General features: G+C 45.5%; 1 protein-coding gene across 3 annotated transcripts in view; it reads left to right on the top strand.

Moving 5' to 3' along the window:
• Nucleotides 1-15,107: 15,107 nt before the first annotated feature.
• Nucleotides 15,108-23,269, top strand: part of ELF2 (E74 like ETS transcription factor 2) — a 235,192-nt gene continuing 227,030 nt past the window's right edge. For 2 of the 3 annotated variants that reach the window (XM_033939282.1, XM_033939270.1), the window contains exon 1: nt 15,108-15,254. The gene's annotated coding sequence lies outside the window, so the exon portion shown is untranslated. Of the gene's footprint in view, nt 15,255-19,638; nt 19,664-23,269 lie in introns of those variants that run through there. The other variant, XM_033939275.1, reaches the window with a different exon arrangement.

The raw sequence follows: 23,269 nt of genomic DNA, 5'->3' as shown, positions 1-23,269 counted from the left end.
CAATATATCTGCCTGTTAAATTTTAAACTCTAGTAGTACTCTAGGATGTATACCATCTGGTCTAGGTGATTTGCTACTCTTCAATTTGTCAAATTCCTCCATTACATCTTCCAGAGCTACAGAAATTTGTTTCAGTTTCTCTGAAATATCAACACCAAATACTATTTCTGGCACTGGTATCTCACCCACATCTTCCTTTTAAAACCAATAGGAGGGAAAATTTTTTTCACTCAGAGGTTGTAGTAAGAGCAGATAGCGTAGCTGGTTTTAAGAAAGGTTTGGACAAATTCCTGGAGGAAAAGTCCATAGTCTGTTATTGAGAAAGATATGGGAGAAGCCACTGCTTGCCCTGTATTGGTAGTATGGAATATTGCTACACCTTGGGTTTTGGCCAGGTACTAAGGACCTGGATTGGCCACCGTGAAAGAGGGCTACTGGGCTTGATGGACCATTGGTCTGACCCAGTAAGGCTATTCTTATGTTCTTATGAGTGTGCGTGTCAATGTTTGTGACTTCCCCTTCTTTCTCGGCTGCAGTGTGTTTCAGTTTGTTTGTGAGATTCAGTCAGTTCCCTCTCTCTCAGTAGTACCGTGTGTGTATGTGTGCCCTCTCATTCAATACTACTATTTGTGTGTCAGTGAGTTCCTTTGCTTTCAGTAGCAGTGTTTGTGTGTGTCAATCAGTTTGTTCTCTCTCTCCTGGTGGTGGTGGTGTGTATGTCAGTCAGTGGGTTCCCTTTCAGTCGCAGCGTGTGTATCAGAGTGCTCTTCTCTCTCTCAGCTGCAGTGTGTGTGTTTGCACACCATCAGTCAGTGAGTCCTCTCTCAGTAGCAGTGTATGTTTTGTCAGTCAGTGAGATTCCTGTCTCTTGGTAGCAGTGGGTATGTGTTATCAGTATGTTGACTCTTAGTAGCAAGTTCCCATTCTCTCAGTTGCAGTATGTTTGTGTCAGTCAGTGAGTTCTTTCTCTCCACAGTAGTGTGTATTTGTGTGTAACAGTGAGTTCTCTCTCTCTATCAGTGTGTGCATCAGCTTGTTCTCTCTCTCTCTCTGTAGTAGTTTGTGTGTTTGTGTCAGTCAGTGAGTAATAGTAAGAGGAAATTTTGTATATATCGACCATAGTTAATCACTGGGATGATTCGCACTAAGTTAGTATTCTATAAAGGTTGTTCCGCATGAAAGGGTCTTTCTAGAATACTAGTGTAGCACCAGTGACGTGCAGTGAGGGCTTTCAGGGGGATACAGTGAATCCCCAGCTCCACAGCCCTGCTTTATTTTTTGTTTACTTTATGCTTGATGCAGTTTGATTTGTTGAATAAGCAAAATAAATACATAAATAACAAACAAACAAACAAGCAGGGCCCTTGGGCTGGGGATTTTCTGAACCCCCTGAAGGCTCTGACAGTACTGATTTGAATTTGATTGGCTGAGCAGCTTCTGTCTGTTGCCTGCTCAGCCAATCAAATTCAGAGTGGTGCCCTCAGGGCCTTTAGGAGGTGAGGCGAATTCCCTGAAGGCCCTGTGTCTAACTTTGGCTCAGGCAATTATGCTTGCCAAAGGCTGGTGTAAATGTTCAAGCCCAACTAGCAATTAGGTTGGTAAATGACAGTATTTTATAACCACAACTAAATCCTAGGAATGCCCATGACTTCCCTTGGCCATGCCCCCTATGGAGTTGCATGCATGTTAGGCACAGATTTACCTTATGCCCTATTCTATAATGCCTAATGACTGCCTGTTAATGCCAATTATTATCATCAATTAAGACAATTACTTTGCACGTGGATCTTTAATCCATGTGTAGAATTTAGTGTCCAGCTTTGAGCAACGAATTCCTAAGAATGTGTGTTTATGTATAAGTCAGTGAGTTAATTCTCTCAGTAACAATGGCCTAGATTCACTAAACTCACCTTTCTGATCCGATCCGTGGCCAAGTCTTGCCGGGCGACGGATTCACTAAACAGTCCTCATGCAAATTATATGATCGGAGGCACGCCCCACACCAACCGCACGAATTGCTGCAGAGCAATCCAGACGCATGCGCAGACCATCCTCTCTCCTTGGAAATGCGATCCGCGCATCTGCTTGAGGTCAAAACAAAAGGGGGGGGGGTGGCTGCACTCGCTGGCCCCACACAAATAATTTAAAGAGAACAGAACACGCTTTGCAGCCAGACGGGAACAAGCAGAACACGCCGTAGTGCAGCCCTGCTTTAAACCCGTGGATTAAAACCGCGGATTAAAAACAAGGGCTCGCAGAGAGGCAGGGTGGCAGAAAGCATGGCGCATTTTGCACAAGGGGGATGTTTTTTTATTTTGATGGTTTCAGGGCTGCAGGGCTGGGATTTCAGGGCGGCAGAGAGCAGGACAATTGGCAAGGATGTGAGCAACTGGTCCTCAGCAGTTGCTTCTTTTTGGATCGGCCAGCCCGATCAGTATTCCTTTGTTGGTTAAGTGAATCGCTGCCTTCCTACATATGCAGGCATTTCCCCTCATTTGCATGTGCGGATCGGATCGGGTTGGACAGAAGGTTAGTGAATTGGGTTGGGGTCAGAAAAGGCTCACAAACTGGTCGGGACATGATCGGTGAGCTTAATGAATCTAGCCCAATGTGTGTGTTAATGTACGAGTGTAGCAGTGAGTTCCTTCTCTCTCTGTTTTAGTGTGGGTATATGTGCCAGTCAGTGTATTCTTTCTCTCAGTAGCAGTATCTATAAGTTTCAGTGTATTCCTTCTCTCGCAGTAATAATGTGTGTCTCAGTCAGTGTGTTCTTTCTTAGCAGTGGTGTGGGTTTGTGTGTGTCTTAGTCAGTCGGTGTGTTCTCTCTCAGTGGTGGTGTGGGTTTGTGTGTGTCTTAGTCAGTCAATGTGTTCTCTCTCAGCGGTGGTGTGGGTTTGTGTGTGTCTTAGTCAGTTGGTGTGTTCTCTCTCAGCAGTGGTGTGGGTTTGTGTGTGTCTTAGTCAGTCGGTGTGTTCTCTCTCAGCGGTGGTGTGGGTTTGTGTGTGTCTTAGTCAGTCGATGTGTTCTCTCTCAGCAGTGGTGTGGGTTTGTGTGTGTCTTAGTCAGTCGGTGTGTTCTCTCTCAGCAGTGGTGTGGGTTTGTGTGTGTGTTAGTCAGTCGGTGTGTTCTCTCATAGTAGTAGTGTGTGTCAGTGAGTGTGTTCTCTCTTAGTAGTGTCTCAGTGAGTTCCCTTTTTCTCAGCAGTAGTGTGTGTTTGTGTTAGTGTGTCCCCTTTCTCTCAGTAGTAATATGAATATATCAGTGTGTTCTCTCTTAGTATGTTTTATTTATTTGTATCCCACCTTTCCCAAAGCGAGTCACAACAAAATACAGACACAGTCCAAACACATACAAAGCAATAATCTCAATAATCACAATACATACAGAATAATGGTATGAAACTTAATAAAATCTCAAAGAAGGCATCCAGCGCCAACATCCTAACATATAATTCAACTCCCGTATTTCATCTTACAGAAAAAAATGTATTTTTAACAATTTTTTAAAGCTACTTAAACTTGTCTGCTGATGTATGTGTCGAGGAAGATTATTCCACTACTAATAAAAAGGGAAAGGGATATGTATATTTCCTTTTTTACAGTTTACATACAGCTACTTTAAGCATTTTTTCCTATATAATATACCTGGGGCAGTAGAGGATTAATTTACTTGCTCAGGAACACAAGGAGCAGTAGTGTGTATGTGTGTATCGGTGAGTTCCCTCTTTTTCAGGTGTGTGTTTGCCAGTCAGTGTGTTCGATCTCAGTAGTAACATAGAAAAATGACGGCAGAAAAGGGCCACAGCCCATCAAGTCTGCCCACTCCAGTGACCCTTCGCCCTGATTTTGCCGACCCACCCCCTCCTTTACATTATTAGAGATCCCACGTGAATATCCCATTTATTTTTAAAATCTGCCACGCTGTTTGCCTCAATCACCTGCAGTGGGAGTTCGTTCCAATGATCGACCACCCTTTCGGTGAAGAAATACTTTCTGGAGTCACCATGAAATTTCCCTCCCCTGATTTTCAGCGGATATCCTCTGGTGGATGAGGGTCCTATAAGATGGAAGATATCCTCTTCCACCTCGATATGGCCCGTGATATATTTAAATGTCTCAATCATGTCCCCTCTCTCTCTTCGTTCCTCAAGCGAGTACAGCTGCAATTTATTCAGCCTTACTTCATACGGGAGATCCTTGAGCCCCGAGACCATCCTGGTGGCCATCCGCTGTACTGACTCAATTCTCAGCACATCTTTCCGGTAATGTGGTCTCCAGAATTGAACACAATATTCCAAATGAGGTCTCACCATGGATCTGTACAGTGGCATTATGACTTCTGACTTCCTACTGACAAAACCTCTACAGATACAACCCATCATTTGCCTTGCCTTGGAGGAAGCCTTTTCCACTTGATTGGCAGTTTTCATGTCATCACTAATGATTACTCCTAAATCCCGTTCTGCCGTGGTCCTAGCTAAGGTCTCACCATTTAGCGTGTAAGTTCTACACAGATTTCTTTTACCCAAGTGCATCACTACATTTTTTACCATTGAAGTTGAGCTGCCAAGTCGATGACAATTGTTCCAATACTAGTAGGTCCTGCGTCATACTGTCAGGCAAAGTGCTTTTACCTACTATGTGGCACAGTTTGGCGTCATCGGTGAACAATTATATTTTTCCTCTAAGCCCTTGGGTCATATCACTTATGAATATGTTGAATAGGATTGGGCCCAAGACCGAGCCTTGTGGCACTCCGCTGGTCACATCCGATGTTTTGGATGGGGTACCATTTACTATCACCCTCTGAAGTCTACCGCTCAGCCAATCCTTAACCCATGCAGTTAGTGTTTCCCCTAATCCCAGCGATTTCAGCTTGTTCAACAATCTGCGGTGTGGGACGTTATCAAAGGCTTTGCTGAAGTCCAAATACACTAAGTCTAGGGATTCCCCGTCATCTAGTTGCCTTGTTACCCAGTCGAAGAAGCTAATCAGATTTGATTGGCAGGACCTGCCCTTGATAAATCCGTGTTGATGTGGATCACGTAGATCTTCCTCATCCAGGATTGTATCAAGTTTCTGTTTGATCAGTGTTTCCATGAGTTTGCTCACTATGGATGTGAGACTCACCGGTCTGTAATTCGCCGTCTCTGTCCTGCAGCCCTTTTTGTGGAGTGGAATAAAGTTAGCTGTTTTCCATTCCAAGGGGACTCTTCCCGTGCTTAGGGAAAGATTGAAGAGCACTGATAATGGTTCCGCCAAGACTTCACTCAACTCTCTGAGCACCCTGGGGTGTAGGTTGTCTGGTCCCATGGCTTTGTTCACTTTGAGACTTGAAAGTTCGCAGTAGACGCTACTAGACGTAAACTTGAAGTCTTGAAACGGGTCTTTCTGGCTTTCCCTTGTCTGTAACTGTGGACCGGATCCCGGCGCCTCACAGGTGAAGACCGAGCAGAAGTATTCATTTTGTAGTTCAGCCTTAGTGGAATCCAATTCTGCATAATTCCCGTCCGATTGCCTGAGTCGTTCTATCCCATCCTTGTTTCTTTTCCTGTCACTAATGTACCTAAAGAAGGATTTATCCCCTTTCTTAATGTTCCGTGCTAGATTCTCCTCTAATCGTAGCTTGGCCTCTCTGACTGCCTTTTTGACAACTTTAGACCTGTTTAGATAGTCATCTTTTGCCTCCTGCTTTCCTAGATGTTTGTAGGCAATAAATGCTTTTTTCTTCTCTTTAACGAGGTCCGAAATTTCAGTGCTGAACCACTGGGGTCTTTTGTTTCTCCGACTTTTGCTAACTGTTTTTATATAGCGATTTGTTGCTTCATGGAGGGTGGATTTCAGAGTTGACCACATAGTCTCCACATTGTCAGTTTGTGCTTGGTTTTGCAGCTCCCGATGAACAAAATCTCCCATGCATTTGAAGTCTGTGCCTCTAAAGCTGAGAACTCTCGTCGCTGCGTTTGATCTAGAGAAACCTCTCTTGAGGTTAAGCCATACCATGTTATGGTCGCTGGAGGCCAGTGTGTCGCCTACTGATACTTCTGAGACGCTGTTTCCGTTGGTGAGTACCAGATCCAGTATTGCCTGGTTTCTAGTGGGCTCCAGTACCATTTGTTTGAGTCATGCGCCCTTTATGGAGGTTAATATTCTTCTGCTGCCACAGGTAGTCGCAGAGAGTGTGTTCCAATCTGCATCGGGCATGTTGAAGTCCCCTAGCAGAACTGTGTCTTCACGCAAAGTGATGTTTTCTATATCTTCGATCAGTTCTATGTCTTTGTCTTCCTGCTGTCTTGGAGGTCTATATACCACACCAAGGTATAGGCATTTTTCGTTCCCTCTGGCCAGGTTCACCCAGAGGGATTCTCCGGAGTATTTAACATCTGTGATTCTGGTAGTTTTGATGTTTTCTTTAGTGTACAGTGCTACCCCTCCTCCTAACTTGCCCTCTCTGTTGCGACGAAGCAGGTTGTAGCCCGGTATAACCATATCCCACCCGTGCGAGTCCGTGAACCAGGTCTCGGATATTGCCACCACGTCTAGGTCTGTGTTCCTTATTTCAGTCTCCAATTCTAGAATTTTGTTGCCCAAACTGTGTGCATTAACATACATAGCCCTCCATACCTTATTGTTGTTAAGTTCCTGTGAAGAGATTCCCTTCTAATTTAGTGTGACTCCCAGTTTATCGTGTATAGTATGGGTACTTACCTTGGACTCAGAAATGTGGTTGTGACTCGCCTCCTCAGGATAGTTTCTTACTGCTCCGGAATGTGAGTGGATACCCTCCCCCGACTTACCTAGTTTAAAGCCCTACGAAGTAGGCGGGCTAGTCGATGTCCGAATACGTTCTTACCTCTCCTGGTCAGGTGGAGTCCGTCTGGTCCTTCTAGTCCCTGTAGCGCCTCTCCATGGTCTAGGAATCCAAAGTTCATCTCTATGCACCATCTGCGAAGCCACTCGTTAGTCCATTGGATACGCTCTTCTCTGGCTCTGCCTTTGCCTCTTACTGGGAGGATCGATGAGAAGACCACCTGTGCTCCTCTCTGCTTTAGCCTCTTTCCCAGGGCTCTGAAGTCTTTGGGTATGTTCTCCGAGGTGTTCCTGGTAGTGTCGTTCGTACCTACATGGATGAGAAGCATGGGGAAATGGTCATGAGGTTTTAGAAGTTTATCTAGACAGGTGGTGACATCTCGGATCTTGGCTCCAGGGAGACAGCAGACCTCCCTCGAATGTATATCTGGTCTGCAGATTGGTCCCTCAGTGCCCCGCAATATGGAGTCCCCAATGACCACCACTCTTCGCTCCTTCCGGGGGGGGGGGAGGGGGGGCCGATCAATAAGCCCCTGAATTGAAGCTAAGTGCTGGGTATCTTCCTGTGCCTCTTCCGGTACCTCCTCGGCGGTTCCATCTTGTAAGATCTGGAATCTGTTCCTTAGGGTGAGTTGTAGGGTTGATGTAGAATTACCCTGTTTGTGAGAAAAGAAAGAAGAAGAAACTGAGAAAAAAAGTGGGGGGGGTTTCTGTGCTTGCCCATGGAGGAGGTTACCAGCTGCCAGGAACCACCATCTCCAATCATTTCCTGTACCCCAGTCGTTGAATTTAAAGCTAGAGGTTTGGGTGTCACGGGGATGGACTTGTCATGGGACTGCTCTGTAATATGGGACAGCTCCTGGATGACACCATTGATGAAGGCCTCGTCCTCCCTGATGCTCCTCAGGCGCATCACCTCCTCCCTAAGGCTCCACAGTTCCTGCAAGGTGTCCCCGTCTAACTGTCCTATCGCCTCTGTCTGGGTAGAGGCTGTAGTGTACTGTGGGGGGATGGCCTCGGTCTGCACAGAGACTTCTGCCCTTCGTCCAGTGTCACCCTCATCCTTCTGTACACAGTCCTTGGCCATCCCCTGGGTCCTTCCAGTGACTGGAGTGTTGAACTTGATAGTAGTGTGTGTTTTCTCTCTTAATAGTAGTGTGTATGTATATATCAGAGAGATCCCTCTTTCTCAGGTGTATGTTTGCAAGTCAATGTGTTCTCTCTCAGTAGTAGTGTGTGTGTGTGTGTATCAGTGACTACCCTCTTTCTCAGCAGTAGTGTGTGTTTATGTTTCAGTCAGTGTGACCCTCTTTCTCAGTAGTAGTGTGTATTTGTGTATCAATAGTTCCCTCTTTCTCATGTGTATGTTTGCAAGTCAGTGTGCTCTGTCTGAAGTAGTAGTAGTATTATGAGTGTTTATCAGTGAGTTCCCTCATTCTCAGCACTAGTGTGTTTGCCAGTCAGTGTGTCTTCTCTAAGTAGTAGGGTGTGTGTTTTTCAGTCAGTTCCGTCTTAGTAGTAGTAGTTTGTTTGTATCAGTCAGTGTGTCCCCTCTCTCTCTGTAGTAGTGTGTATATATCAGTGTTCTCTCAGTAGCAATGTGTATTTGTGTGTATATCAGGAGTTCCCTCTTTCTCAGGTGTTTGCCAGTCAGTGTGTCCCCTCTCAGTAGTAGTGTGTGTGTTATCAGTCAATTCCCCTCTTAATCAGCAGTAGTGTGTGTATTGATGTCAGTAAGTTTGTCCCCTCTCTCTCTGTAGTAGTATGTATATATCAGTGTGTTCTCTCAGTAGCAGTGTGTATATATCAGCGTATTCTCTCAGTAGCAGTGTTTATTTGTGTGTGTATATCAAGAGTTCCCTCTTTCTCAGGTATGTTTGTCAGTCAGTGTGACCCATCTCAATAGCAGTGTGTATTTTATCAGTCAATTTCCCTCTTTCTCAGTAGTATGTGTGTTTGTGTCTGTGTGTCCCCTCTATCTCTGTAGTAGTGTATATATATCAGTGTGTTCCCTTAATAATAGTGTGTATATCAGGAGTTTCCTCTTTCTCAGGTATGTGTTTGTCAGTCAGTATGTCCCCTCACAATAGTAGTGTGTGTGTGATCAGTCAATTCCCCTCTTTCTCAGCAGTAGTTTGTGTGTTTGCTTATGTGTCAGTCAGTGTGTCCCCTCTCTTCTGTAGTAGTGTGTATATATCAGTAGCAGTGTATATATCAAGAGTTCCCTCTTTCTCAGGTGTGTACCAGTCAGTGTGTCCCCTCTCAAGTAGTACTTTGTGTATATCAGGAGTTCCCTCTTTCTCAGGTGTGTTTTTGCCAGTCAGTGTGTTCTCTTGCAGTAGTACTGTGTGTGTTTGTGTCATTCAGAGTGTCCCCTCTCTCTGTGTAGTAGTGTGTATATATCAGTGTGTTCTCTCAGTAGCAGTGTGCATTTGTATGTATATCAGGAGTTCCCTTTCTCAGGTGTGTATTTGCCAGTCAGTGTGTCCCCTCACAGTAGTAGTGTGTGTGTTGTCTGTCAATTTCCCTCTTCTCAGCAGTAGTGTGTGTTTGTGTCATTCAGTATGTTCCCCCTTCTCTATATATAGTAGTGTGTATATATCAGTGTGTTATCTCAGTAGCAGTATGTATTTATGTATACATGAGGAGTTCCCTCTTTCTCAGGTATGTATTTGCCAGTGTGTCCCCTCACAGTAGTAGTATGTGTGTTGTCTGTCAATTCCGCTGTTTCTCACCAGTAGTGTGTGTGTTGATGCCAGTCAGTGTGTCCCCTCTCCTTGTGTAGTAGTGTGTATATATCAGTGTGTTCTCTCTCTAGCAGTGTGCATTTGTGAGTATATCAGGAGTTCCCTCTTTCTCAGGTGTGTATTTGTCAGTCAGTGTGTTCTCTCGCAGTGGTAGTGTGTGTGTTATCTCGCAGTGGTAGTGTGTGTGTTATCAGTCAATTCCGCTCTTTCTCAGCAGTAGTGTGTGTATTGATGTCAGTCAATGTGTCCCCTCTCTTTGTAGTAGTGTGTATATATCAGTGTGTTCTCTCAGTAGCAGTGTTCATTTGTGTGTATATCAGGAGTTCCCTCTTTCTCAGGTATTTGCAGTTAGTCAGTGTGTTCTCTCGCAGTAGTAGTGTGTGTGTTATCAGTCAATTCCCCTTTTTCTCAGCAGTAATGTGTGTGTTTGTGTCAGTCAGTGTGTCCCCCTTCTCTCTATATAGTAGTGTGTATATATCAGTAGCAGTGTATATTTGTGTGTACAGCAGGAGTTCCCTCTTTCTCAGGGGTGTTTGCCAGTCAGTGTGTTCTCTCGCAGTAGTAGTGTGTGTTATCAGTCAATTCCCCTTTCTCAGCAGTAGTGTGTGTGTTTGTGTCGGTGTGTCTCCCCTTCTCTCTTTATAGTAGTGTGTATATATCAGTGTGTTCTCTCAGTAGCAGTGTGTATTTGTATGTATATCAGGAGTTCCCTCTTTCTCAGGTGTGTGTTTGCAAGTCAATGTGACCCTCTCAATACTAGTATGTGTTATCAGTAATTTCCCCTCTTTCTCAGCAGTAGTGTGTGTGTTGATGTCAGTCAGTGTGTCCCCTCTCTCTGTGTAGTAGTGTGTATATATCAGTATGTTCTCTTAGTAGCAGTGTTCGTTTGTGTGTATATCAGGAGTTCCCTCTTTCTTAGGTGTGTGTTTGCCAGTCAGTCAGTGTGTTCTCTCGCAGTAGTAGTGTGTGTGTTATCAGTGAATTCTCCTCTTTCTCAGCAGTAGTGTGTGTGTTGATGTCAGTCAGTGTGTCCCCTCTCTCTGTGTAGTAGTGTGTATATATCAGTGTGTTTTCTCAGTAGCAGTGTTCATTTGTGTGTATATCAGGAGTTCCCTCTTTCTCAGGTGTGTGTTTGCAAGTCAATGTGACCCTCTCAATAGTAGTATGTGTGTTTTATCAGTAATTTCCCCTCTTTCTCAGCAGTAGTGTGTGTGTTGATGTCAGTCAGTGTGTCCCCTCTCTCTGTGTAGTAGTATGTATATATCAGTATGTTCTCTTAGTAGCAGTGTTCGTTTGTGTGTATATCAGGAGTTCCCTCTTTCTCAGGTGTGTGTTTGCCAGTCAGTGTGTCCTCTCGCAGTAGTACATAAGAACATAAGAAATGCCTGCACCGGATCAGACCTTGGGTCCATCTAGTCCGGCGATCCGCACACGCGGAGGCCCAGCCAGGCCTACCCTGGCAAATACCTTAGTTACTCGTATCCCTCAATGTGTCTTTCAAGAAGATGTGCATCCAACTTGCCCTTAAATCCTTGAATTGTGGTTTCCTCCACAACCTCTTCCGGGAGAGTGTTCCAGGCATTCACTACTCACTGTGTGAAGCAGAACTTTCTGACATTTGTCCTGGCCCTGTCCCCCCACTGCTTCAGTCCATGACCTCTTGTCCGAGTCACCTTTGACAATGTGAATAAAGTTGTTTCCTGCTCTATTTTGTCGAATCCTTTCAGTATTTTAAAAGTCTCTATCAGATCCCCTCGCAGTCTCCTCTTCTCGAGGGTGAATAATCCTAGTTTTCTGAGGCGATCTTTGTAGCTCAAGTTTCTCCATACCTTTTACAAGCTTCGACCCTTGCCTCTGCACCCTCTCCAGTAGTATTATATTCTTCTTTAGGTAGGGAGACCAATGTTGGACACAGTATTCCAAGTGTGGTCTTACCATCGCTCTGTAAAGCGGCATTATGACATCCTCAGATCTACTCGTGATACCCTTCTTTATCATGCCCAACATCCTGTTTGCTTTTTTTGCCGCAGCTGTGCATTGAGCCGACGGCTTCAGTGTCCTGTCTATCATTACCCCCAGGTCCTTTTTAGTTTGCTTTTGCCCAAAGTTACATCAAACAAGGTATACTGGTGCTCCTTGTTTTACCTGCCCAGGTGCATCACTTTGCATTTTTCTACATTAAACTTCATTTGCCACTTCTCTGCCCATTTCTCTAGTTGTCTCAAATCTCTCTGGAGTTCCTCGCTGTCCGTCTGTGACCTGATTGCCCGACACAGCTTTGTGTCATCAGCAAACTTGATGATTTCACTGGTCGTTTCTTCTTCCAGGTCATTTATGAAAATATTGAATAAGATGGGCCCAAGAACCGAACCCTGAGACACTCCGCTAGTTACTTTCTCCCAGTCTAAGAACTTCCCATTTACGCTCACCCTCTGTCTTCTGTCTTCCAGCCATTTTCCTATCCATCTTAGTATGTCCCCTTCTATTCCATGACTTTGTAGTTTTCTGAGAAGTCTCTCATGTGGAACTTTGTCGAACGCCTTCTGGAAGTCCAAGTATATTATATCCACCGGTTCTCCGCTATCAACATGTTTGTTCACAGTCTCGAAAAACTGAAGTAAATTCGTCAAACATGACTTCCCCTTCCTGAAGCCATCTTGACTAGCTCTCATTAGCTCATGGGTATTCAGATGTTGGACTATGCTATCCTTAATCAATGCTTCAACCCCCTCTTTCTCAGCAGTAGTGTGTGTGTTTGTGTCAGTTTGTACCCCCCTTCTCTCTACATAGTAGTGTGTATTTGTGTGTATATGAAGAGTTCCCTCTTTCTCAGGTGTGTGTCCTCTCGCAGTTGTAGTGTGTGTGTTATCAATCAATTCCCCTCTTTCTCAGCAGTAGTGTGTGTGTTTGTGTCAGTCAGTGTGTCCCCCCCTTCTCTCTATATAGTAGTGTGTATATATCACTAGCAGTGTGTATTTGAGGAGTTCCCTCTTTCTCAGGTGTGTGTTTGCCAGTCAATGTGATCCACTCAATAGTAGTGTGTGTTATCAATCAATTCCCCTCTTTCTCAGCAGTAGTGTGTGTGTTTGTGTCAGTCAGTGTGTCCATCCCTTCTCTATATATAGTAGTGTGTATATATCACTAGAAGTGTGTATTTGTGTGTGTATATGAAGAGTTCCCTTTTTCTCAGGTGTGTGTTTGCCAGTCAGTCAGTGTGTCCTCTCGCAGTCGTAGTGTGTGTGTGTTATCAATCAATTCCCCTCTTTCTCAGCAGTAGTGTGTGTGTTTGTGTCAGTCAGTGTGTCCCCCCTTCTCTCTATATAGTAGTGTGTATATATCACTAGCAGTGTGTATTTGTGTGTATTTGAGGAGTTCCCTCTTTCTCAAGTGTGTGTTTGCCAGTCAATGTGACCCTCTCAATAGTAGTGTGTGTGTTATCAATCAATTTCCCTCTTTCTCAGCAGTAGTGTGTGTGTTTGTGTCAGTCAGTGTGTCCATCCCTTCTCTATATATAGTAGTGTGTATATATCATATATATCACTAGCAGTGTGTATTTGAGGAGTTCCCTCTTTCTCAGGTGTGTTGGCCAGACAGACAGTGTGTCCTCTTGCAGTCGTAGTGTGTGTGTTATCAATCAATTCCCCTCTTTCTCAGCAGTAGTGTGTATGTTTGTGTCAGTCAGTGTGTCCCCCCCCCACTTCTCTATATATATTAGTGTGTATATATCACTAGCAGTGTATATTTGTGGAGTTCCCTTTTTCTCAGGTGTGTATTGGCCAGTCAGTGTGTCCTCTCACAGTTGTAGTGTGTGTGTGTTATCAATCAATTCCCCTCTTTCTCAGCAGTAGTGTGTGTTTGTGTCAGTCAGTGTTCCCCCTTCTCTCTATATAGTACTGTGTATATATCACTAGCAATGTGTATTTGAGAAGTTCCCTCTTTCTCAGGTGTGTGCTTGTCAGTCAGTCAGTGTGTCCTCTCGCAGTCGTAGTGTGTATGTTATCAATCAATTCCCCTCTTTCTCAGCAGTAGTGTGTGTGTTTGTGTCAGTCAGTGTGTTCCCCCCCCTTCTTGCTATAAATTAGTGTATATATATCACTAGCAGTGTGTATTTGAGGAGTTCCATCTTTCTCAGGTGTGTGTTGGCCAGTCAGTCAGTGTGTCCTCTCACAGTTGTAGTGTGTGTGTTATCAATCAATTCCCCTCTTTCTCAGCAGTAGTGTGTGTGTTTGTGTCAGTCAGTGTGTTCCCCCCCTTCTCTCTATATAGTACTGTGTATATATCACTAGCAGTGTGTCTTTGAGGAGTTCCATCTTTCTCAGGTGTGTGTTGGCCAGTCAGTCAGTGTGTCCTCTCGCAGTCGTAGTGTGTGTGTTATCAATCAATTCCCCTCTTTCTCAGCAGTAGTGTGTGTGTTTGTGTCAGTCAGTGTGTTCCCCCCCTTCTCTCTATATAGTACTGTGTATATATCACTAGCAGTGTGTCTTTGAGGAGTTCCATCTTTCTCAGGTGTGTGTTGGCCAGTCAGTCAGTGTGTCCTCTCGCAGTCGTAGTGTGTGTTATCAATCAATTCCCCTCTTTCTCAGCAGTAGTGTGTGTGTTTGTGTCAGTCAGTGTGTTCCCCCCCCCTTCTCTCTATATAGTACTGTGTATATATCACTAGCAGTGTGTCTTTGAGGAGTTCCATCTTTCTCAGGTGTGTGTTGGCCAGTCAGTCAGTGTCCTCTCGCAGTCGTAGTGTGTGTGTTATCAATCAATTCCCCTCTTTCTCAGCAGTAGTGTGTGTGTTTGTGTCAGTCAGTGTGTTCCCCCCCTTCTCTCTATATAGTACTGTGTATATATCACTAGCAGTGTGTCTTTGAGGAGTTCCATCTTTCTCAGGTGTGTGTTGGCCAGTCAGTCAGTGTGTCCTCTCGCAGTCGTAGTGTGTGTATTATCAATCAATTCCCCTCTTTCTCAGCATTAGTGTGTGTGTTTGTGTCAGTCAGTGTGTTCCCCCCCCCTTCTCTCTATATAGTACTGTGTATATATCACTAGCAGTGTGTCTTTGAGGAGTTCCCTCTTTCTCAGGTGTGTGTTTGTCAGTCAGTCAGTCAATGTGCCCTTTGGCAGTTGTAGTGTGTGTGTTATCAATCAATTCCCCTCTTTCTCAGCGTTAGTGTGTGTGTTTGTGTCAGTCAGTGTGTGTCCCCCTTCTCTCTACATAGTACTGTGTATATATCACTAGCAATGTGTATTTGAGAAGTTCCCTCTTTCTCAGGTGTGTGTTTGTCAGTCAGTCAGTGTGTCCTCTCGCAGTCGTAGTGTGTATGTTATCAATCAATTCCCCTCTTTCTCAGCAGTAGTGTTTGTGTCAGTCAGTGTGTTCCCCCCCTTCTTGCTATAAATTAGTGTGTATATATCACTAGCAGTGTGTCTTTGAGGAGTTCCCTCTTTCTCAGGTGTGTGTTTGTCAGTCAGTCATTGTGCCCTTTCGCAGTCGTAGTGTGGGTGTGCGCTCTGTCTCTGGGCTGCAGCGTGTGTCAGTCAGTGAAGTCTCTTTCTATGTGTCACCGGCCCCCTCCTGGTTGTCAGCGGGGCGGGGTGGAGGGAGGTGAGAGGCCGCTGTTGTTGTTTCCCTCACTGTGGAACGAGGGGCAGAGAGAGGGAGGCGAACAGGCCGCGCCGGGGCCCGGTGACGCGGGAGCCGCCAGATCTTGCGGTAAGGCGCTGCTGCGGAGATGCTGCTCTGGCGGGCCGAACGCGCGCGCGCTCCCTCCTTCCCCCGCTCCCGCCAACCGGAGCTGGCGCGGGCCGCCGCCGAGTGCCCAGGCTGCGCTCGGGCCTAGTCCCGGCACTGGGCACTCGGCGGCTGCAGGAGCCTTTTCCTCACACGGTTGGGTGGGGGGTGGGGAGGTGACGGTGCTCCCCCCTCAAGGCCTGGGAGTGAGGGCTGAGCGGGCGCTGGCGCTCTGCCTGGGCCTGTGGGGTGACGGTGTGTGGCTCGGGTGGGGGAGGGGCTGGTGCCTGACCCTAGATTTGTGGTCGTGGCGGGGAAGAGTCGTGTTGAGGCGATTCCCCCCGTCCTGGGGGATACCTGTGGCCGAGGGGCGTGTTTTACCTCAGTGGGGTTGGGGGTGACTGGCTGTGCTAGTGGGAGATACAGCTGGGAGGTGATGCTGGATGGGTTGGGAGGGGTGATGGTACCCGGCCCCCCAACTTATGGGGAAAGATGTGGAACTGTGTGGCCTTGGGTGAGGAATGGGTAGTGGGGTTGGGGGGTGCGTAGTGTTTTGCATTGGTTAGGGAAGTTGGGTGTGCAACTGCTTTCTTGACCCTGTTGGAGGGATGACCGTGCCTGGTCTTGAGCCCTGATCAGTTGGGTATCCTATTATTGAGTACAGTGTTCAAATTCTGCTTCTGCTCCTTGTAATTTTCTGCAAAGGCCTTTCACCCCCCCATTGCTTCAGGTACAAATGTAGGCTCTACCATAACTTTTGTCTCAAGCATTTTAGCGACTGTGTCATCTTTGCCGTGCCCCATAGGAGCCTCTGAGAATAGTGTGGAAATGAAGTACAGTATGAGCTAATTAATATTAAAATGAGCACTCCAGGCGATGCCCAGACATTGCTGGGTGATGCACGTGTTTTAAAGGTGTGTCTCAGACGCATTAGTTAAAACCATATACTGGCAGGTCTGGAGCTGCCGATTGCATGAGGTGGAAGTAGCCCCCCCCAAAAAAAACATTTGCATGGTTTACTGGTGGTTCTTCACCTTCCCAATGGCTCTTATGACATGCGCCTATGACTGGCGCCTACGACTAAGGCATACACCTATGATATGCGTACCCATAGCTTTTCCTGGCGCATGAGCACATATATTACATTACATTACATTACATTCGGGATTTCTATTCCGCCATTACCTTGCGGTTCAAGGCGGATTACAAAAGGTTAGTTTAAGGACAGGATTACAATGAATTACAGAATTACAGAATTACAGAGTTAGAGAATTATAGAATTACAGAGTTACATAATTATGCCTTTTTCCATTAAATATTTTGTATATGTGTCGGTTGCTTTCTCCAACATAGGGCTAGATTCACTAAGGACACTGATTGTCCCAACCCGATTCACTAACCTTGTCATTGATCAACCTCCGATCCAATCCGTGCATGCAAATGAGCGGGAGCAGCATGCAAATATAGGCAGGCAGCGATTTACTAAAAAAAATGAGGGGCACTGACTGGGCTGGCTGATCAAAAAATAAGTGACTGCTGAGGACCAGTCGCTCAGGTCCTTTACGACTGCCCTGCTCTCTGCTCTTGCCCCAAGCTCTCTACCCTGATTCGCTGCTCTTGCCGCCCTGCTCTCTGCCTCGACTCCCTCTCTCCCTCCGCAGATGAGCCCCTCCTGCGATTGCCTCTACCGTGGCCTTGTCCTGCTTGTGTTCGCCCTCTGCACTGTGCAAGAACCCCGACTGCAATCCCTGAAGCCAAAGCCTGTGCAGCTCTTCACCAAGGACGAGCTGGCGCACTATAACGGGCAGGAGGTGAGCAGAGAGCTGGGGGGCCAGCGGCAGAGTCTCTTGCTCTGTTGATCCCTCTTGGCCGGTGCACGCTGGCTCTTCTCTGCTCTCCCTGCAACTGAAGTACTACTGCCCTGCTCTCTGCCTGACTCACCATCCTCCTCTCTACCCCTACTCTCCTGCCCTTCCCCGCAGTGCAAGCCCGTGGTTTTAACCTGCAGGTTTAAAGTGGGTTAAAACCACGGGCTCATTAAGTAAAAAGTAAAGAAAAAAAAGTTTCCATGAGGACGCGTCATGAATGAGCCCCCCCATACCTGGATCGGTAGGTCCATTTAGTGAATCTGGCCTATAGTAAATGTCATCAGATAAAGACCTGAACTATCCATCCAGTTTGCTCACCAACTGATTGGATGGAATTCCTGTGGAATTAAATTTTATGTAAAGTTTTTTGAGCATCGCTAATCATTTAGAAATTGGAAAATTTACTGGCACTAGAACTGTTAACAGGATTTTAATGGGGACTTTTGAGCATCCGGCCCTTAGACTGTAAGCTCTTAGGAGGCAAGAAAATACCAATTGAACTGAATGTACCTCACCTTGAGTTACTGTTGAACCCCCCCCCCCAGTAAATCCCTTTCCTAGGTGACTGTGCCTCATCCTAGGAACATGGGCTAAAAGTGAGTGTGTCTGTCCCTGGAGGTTAAACAGTTTAGCCCTGGTCAGGGTTGGAAGGAATTAAACAGAGGTAGCTTCAATGCATCTTGCTCTGGTTGGTTGGTGGTTTTATAGTTGGCTTCAGTTTGTGTGTGATTGTGTAGTTGGCACCGGGGTGGAGTTAGTGCAACCATGCCCACTCCTAATGGAGTGACTGTGCTGAACTTAGGGGGAGGAATAGAGTGAGATATTTGAGGAACAGTATGGGATATGAGGTAACCTGGGGTGGTGGTGTCTGATCCTGGAAGTGGAGGTAGAAATGAGTGTACCTGGCCCTGATCAGTGGATGCCATCGACTCGTGTTAGAGTCCTAGCGACTTGATGAATTGCGGATCTAAAAAGAATTTGGTTTTGTGCAAGTCCGGAAAGGTCCTCCAGCGTTATCTCTGAGGTGGATAGTTGGGGATAACTACTGTATACCTGTTCCCTGGGCTGGAATGTCTTTCTATGTGTGCAGTGACATTTTGAGGCTTTGGCAAGGAGTGAAAGGTAACTTTATTTGGATCCAGGTGGACTTTTGTAAAGGGTGTGTAGTTTCAGAGTTACTCAGCTTCAGGAGGTAGATTACCCGAGAGTCCTGAATTTTTCACAACTTCATCTTAGTAGATTCTGCAGCATTGTTTTAGTAGGTAGAATTAGGATCTACAAATAGAACACTGCTTTGAGGTTTCAGTTCAAAACTAGGAATTGAGTAGTTTGGCAGCTTAACTGGAGTTGAAATTTCTCTGGTATTTATCGACCATAATTAAAGTGGCGATGTTTTGTAATAATTGAACTATGTGTCTTTGTTCATATTTTATGCCTGTTATTATGTAAACCGTTTAAGGAATATACAGTATATAAATTTTTAAATAAATAAATGTTGGTTTGGGTTTTTTTTTTTTTTTTTTTGGGGGGGGGAGTAGTTTCTTTGGTCTACCAGACTACCATCAAACATTATGGTACTTTGGACAAGTTGTGGCACTCTATAAGCCTAATAGATCTTTGCCATCTGAAAATCAAAAGCTATTAATTCCAATAGTGCAGGGAAATTATGCAGACATTAGAGCAATGACTTTCTGCATTGCTGGTATCAAAATGTGGTAGGCCAATTACGACTTTGTGTAAAACATTTTCAGTTTAAGAAACAGTTAAAAATTCAGCTCCTTGTTACCGCATTTTTGTGATCTATTAGTAGGTATTTGAAGAAAAGAATCTATTCAATCATGTTTGCTATTGTAATCTTGTGATTTATTAGGTGACATTTGGAAGAGAAGAAATTGTTTAATGATGTAAATTTCATGGGTTTGTTTTTATCTTAAGTATGTTTTAATTGATGTAAACTGTTTCTTTTTTAATAAATGTCAAATCCGAGGGATAATGGTGGGGTTGTTGTACCTTCCATGGAGTAAGGTGTGTTTTGGGGGCGAAAACAACCCGGGGACCAATGTTTTCCCTGTCCCCACGGGAACTCATTTTCCTCAAACACTTTGAAATCATAAGTGCTCGACATTTGTGCAGTTAAGGCTGAGCTGACAGGGAAAAATGTGTCCCCGTGTCCTCAATTTCTGGGCTTCAGGGAAAAGAGGTTACTGGGCGGGAGACGTTAAGGGTAGGGGGGAAGAGAGCATCACTGTGTCCTTGGGGGGTATGGTAAAGGAGCCCCAGTTGCTTGTCCCCTGAGCACTCGACCCCCCCTCCCCCTATACCGGTAAACCACGAGGTAGTGAAAGCAAAACAAATCCCCCAACCCCCCCTGGGGGAGGTGCTCGTGCCGCCAGGTTTGGTCCTTTCGCTCTCCTACGTAGGCATTTATCCCGCCTTGTGCTCTCTCGCGCTCCCCCCCCGCCCCCCTCGCCGCGGCTCCTCCTCGTGCGAAGCGCGCTCGGAGCGTCCGCTGTCCTCGTTCTGGTAGGTGCTGCGGGCTCCATCGCTCTACTCCATTGGGCGCGTGCTGGGGTGGGGGGAGAAGGGAATGCACGGGCGCTGAGCTGCCCCTCCTGCGGGCACGCCCGGCTCGCTTTGTGGCCCACGGAGCGGCTCTTGTCCCGTTCTGGCCTCTGGTGGCGGGAACGCTTTGCTCTTTATTGGTTCGCGCTGTGTGTGCCCCGGGAGGGGGATTCCCGGCAGGCAGCCTCCTAAGGCAGACCCGCAGCGGGTGCGCGATGGGCCGCCTTTGCTGTCACAGCTGCCTGGGCCTGTTGAGAGCTCTCGGGTCCTGACCCAGGAAACAAAGTAGTTATCCTGTACCAAAGCCCCCTCCCCCTCCCCCCGTGACCTAAGGCAGCTGCCTTGTGCAGGTTTTCTTCCGTTGCCAATCGCCCTCAAAGTTTTATGCTTGTCTAGCAAGGTCGTGTTAAATCAATCGAAATGTTTAACGTTGGAAGTAGTAAACTGTAGTCCACGTTTGCCCTAGTATGTTTCTCATTTTTCATGTCTGGGAGTTCTGGGAACGCTAATGGTTATTTTTAGCAGCAGAGTCTGAATACACATTGACTCTGTTCCTGTTGAACTTTTTAATCTGTGACTCGGATGATTTCCCCCCCCCCCCCAATATGTAAACTACCTCATTGTAGATAAAAGATCAATTAGATGACGTGCATTGGACCATCAAGGAACAAACTTCACAGATGTGTTTTATGTATCAACGTGACATTTTCCCTGAGGACTACTTAGAAAACAGAAACTTTATTTTTCCTTTTTTTATAATTGACTTCCTCTTGCCTGTTTGGATTTAAATAGTTGTGATGGCTACAAATGAGAAGTTTTGTGTTCCCTGTAAAATTCCATTCCGGTTGAAGCTTCTTACGAACCGGTCAAATTGTGATAGAAGACAAAATATGAATCTTTTTAACATAAGAATCTTTGGTTATCTAGTTTACCATTGATTTAGGGCTCCTTTTACAAAGGTGCGCTAGCGGTTTTAGCGTGTGTTAGCCGCTACCGCCTCCTTTTAAGCAGGTGGTAATTTTTCGGCTAGTGCGCGCTAATCATGTGCGTGCGCTTGTAAAAGGAGCCCTTAGTGGATGAGTTTTTGACTAATATATTAATATGTGGGATCTCTTAGGAAGAGGAGGAGATAGTGGATGCTGTGGATGGGTAGATTGGCTAGCATAGGGTTGTCCCAAAAAACCTAAAGTTGGAGAAATGTTACTAATTGAAGTTTTTCCCGTGAATTTGTAATGCTTGATCAGAAAATATTTATTTGTCAGTTTTTTAGTCCCATCCTGGGGTCACTCAAAACCAATGAATATAAACACCTCCAAAATCTGGTTTTCCCCCTGATAATTTTGCACTTAACAGGTGATAATTCAATCATTTTACTACAAGTAAATCTGACATTAGACATATGTGAAAGAATTGTTTGGTTACAATGTTCAGATATCAGATAGAATGTTCAGAAATCAGATAGAAATTCATAAAACAACTAACTATTTGACTGTCACATGACTAACTGGGGTTGTCTGGGCAAGAACATAAGCAATGCCTCTGTTGGGTCAGACCTGAGGTCCATCGTGCCCAGCAGTCCGCTCACGTGGCGGCCCAACAGGTCCAGGATCTGTGCAGTAATCCTCTATCTGTATTCCTCTATCCCCTTTTCCAGCAGGAAATTGTCTAATCCTTTCTTGAACCCCAGTACCATACTCTTCCCTATTACGCTCTCTGGAAGCGCATTCCAGGTGTCCACCACACGGGTAAAGAAGAACTTCCTAGCATTCGTTTTGAATCTGTCCCCTTTCAACTTTTCTGAATGCCCTCTTGTTCTTTTATTATTTGAAAGTTTGAAGAATCTGTCCCTCTCTACTCTCTCTATGCCCTTCATGATCTTATAAGTCTTTATCATATCCCCTCTAAGTCTCCTCTTCTCCAGGAAAAAGAGACCCAGTCTCTCCAATCTCTCAGCGTATGAAAGGTTTTCAATCCCCTTTATCAGACGTGTTGCTCTCCTCTGAACCCTCTCGAGTAACGCCCTGTCCTTCTTAAGGTACGGCGACCAATATTGGACACAGTACTCCAGATGCAGACGCACCATTGCCCGATACAGTGGCAGGATAACTTCTTTCGTCCTGGTTGTAATACCCTTCTTGATTATGCCTAGCATTCTGTTTGCCTTCTTAGCGGCCGCTGCGCACTGTGCCGTCGGCTTCATTGTCATGTCCACCATTACACCCAAGTCCCTTTCTTGGGTACTCTCATTTAATAACATCCCTCCCATCGTATAGTTGTACCTCGGGTTTCTGTTTCCCACATGTAATACTTTATATTTCTCAACGTTGAACTTCATCTGCCATCTCGTCGCCCATTCCCCTAGTTTGTTCAAGTCCCTTTGCAATTCTTCGCAGTCCTCTTTAGTCCGAGCTCCACTAAATACTGGTCTTAGTTCAATTTTTGATATTATTTTCTGATTGTAGATCCTCTGTGTTCATCCCACGCTTCTTTGAACTCAGTCACAGTTTTACTCTCCACCACCTCTCTCGGGAGCGCATTCCAGCCATCCACCACCCTCTCCGTAAAGTAGAATTTCCTAACATTGCCTTTGAATCCCTCAACCTCAAATTATGTCCTCTGGTTTTACCATTTTCCTTTCTCTGGAAAAGATTTTGTTCTACGTTAATACCCTTCAAGTATTTGAACGTCTGAATCATATCTCCCCTGTCTCTCATTTCCTCTAGGGTATACATATTCAGGGCTTCCAGTCTCTCCTCATACGTCTTCTGGTGCAAGCCTCCTATCATTTTTGTTGCCCTCCTCTGGACCGCTTCAAGTCTTCTTACGTCCTTCGCCAGATACGGTATCCAAAATTGAACACAATATTCCAAGTGGGGCCTTACCAATAACCTGTACAGGGGCATCAACACCTTCTTCCTTCTACTGGCTACGCCTCTCTCTATACAGCCCAGCAGCCTTCTGGCAGCAGCCAATGCCTTGTCACACTGTTTTTTCGCCTTTAGATCTTCGGACACTATCACCCCAAGGTCCCTCTCCTCGTCCGTGCATAACAGCTTCTCTCCTCCCAGCATAGTCATCATGATTAGCTGTGAAATCCAAAGTGATAGGAAGATTGTGGTGGAGCTTTTTACTAAGTAAATTGAAATATTAATTTATACGGGGTGAGGGGGACCGTTATTGCTGCTTGTATATTTCAGAAACTGTAGACAAAATGCAGTGGTCACTGTTCTCTTTTACTGATACTACTTAGCAGCCAAAGACACTTTATGTACTCTCATGTTATACTGCTTGAATGCACAGACATATTGTAGAAACAAGATGGCAGAAAAAGGCCAAATGGACCATCTAGTCTGCCAATCCGCACTAACCATTATCTCATTCTCTTCTGAGATCCCACGTGCCTATTTCACATCTTCTTGAATTCAGATACAGTCTCTGTCTCCAGTACCACTTCTTCTGGGAGACTGTTCTATGCATCTATGTATTTCATTTGATTACTCTGGAACCTATCACCTCTTAACTTCATCCTATGCCCTCTCATTCCAAAGCTTCCTTTCAAATGAAAGA

The sequence above is a fragment of the Geotrypetes seraphini genome, chromosome 1 (assembly GCF_902459505.1).
Source record: "Geotrypetes seraphini chromosome 1, aGeoSer1.1, whole genome shotgun sequence".
In the NCBI taxonomy this organism is placed as follows: Eukaryota; Metazoa; Chordata; class Amphibia; order Gymnophiona; family Dermophiidae; genus Geotrypetes; species Geotrypetes seraphini.
This window is presented reverse-complemented; position numbering and strand designations above follow the sequence as displayed.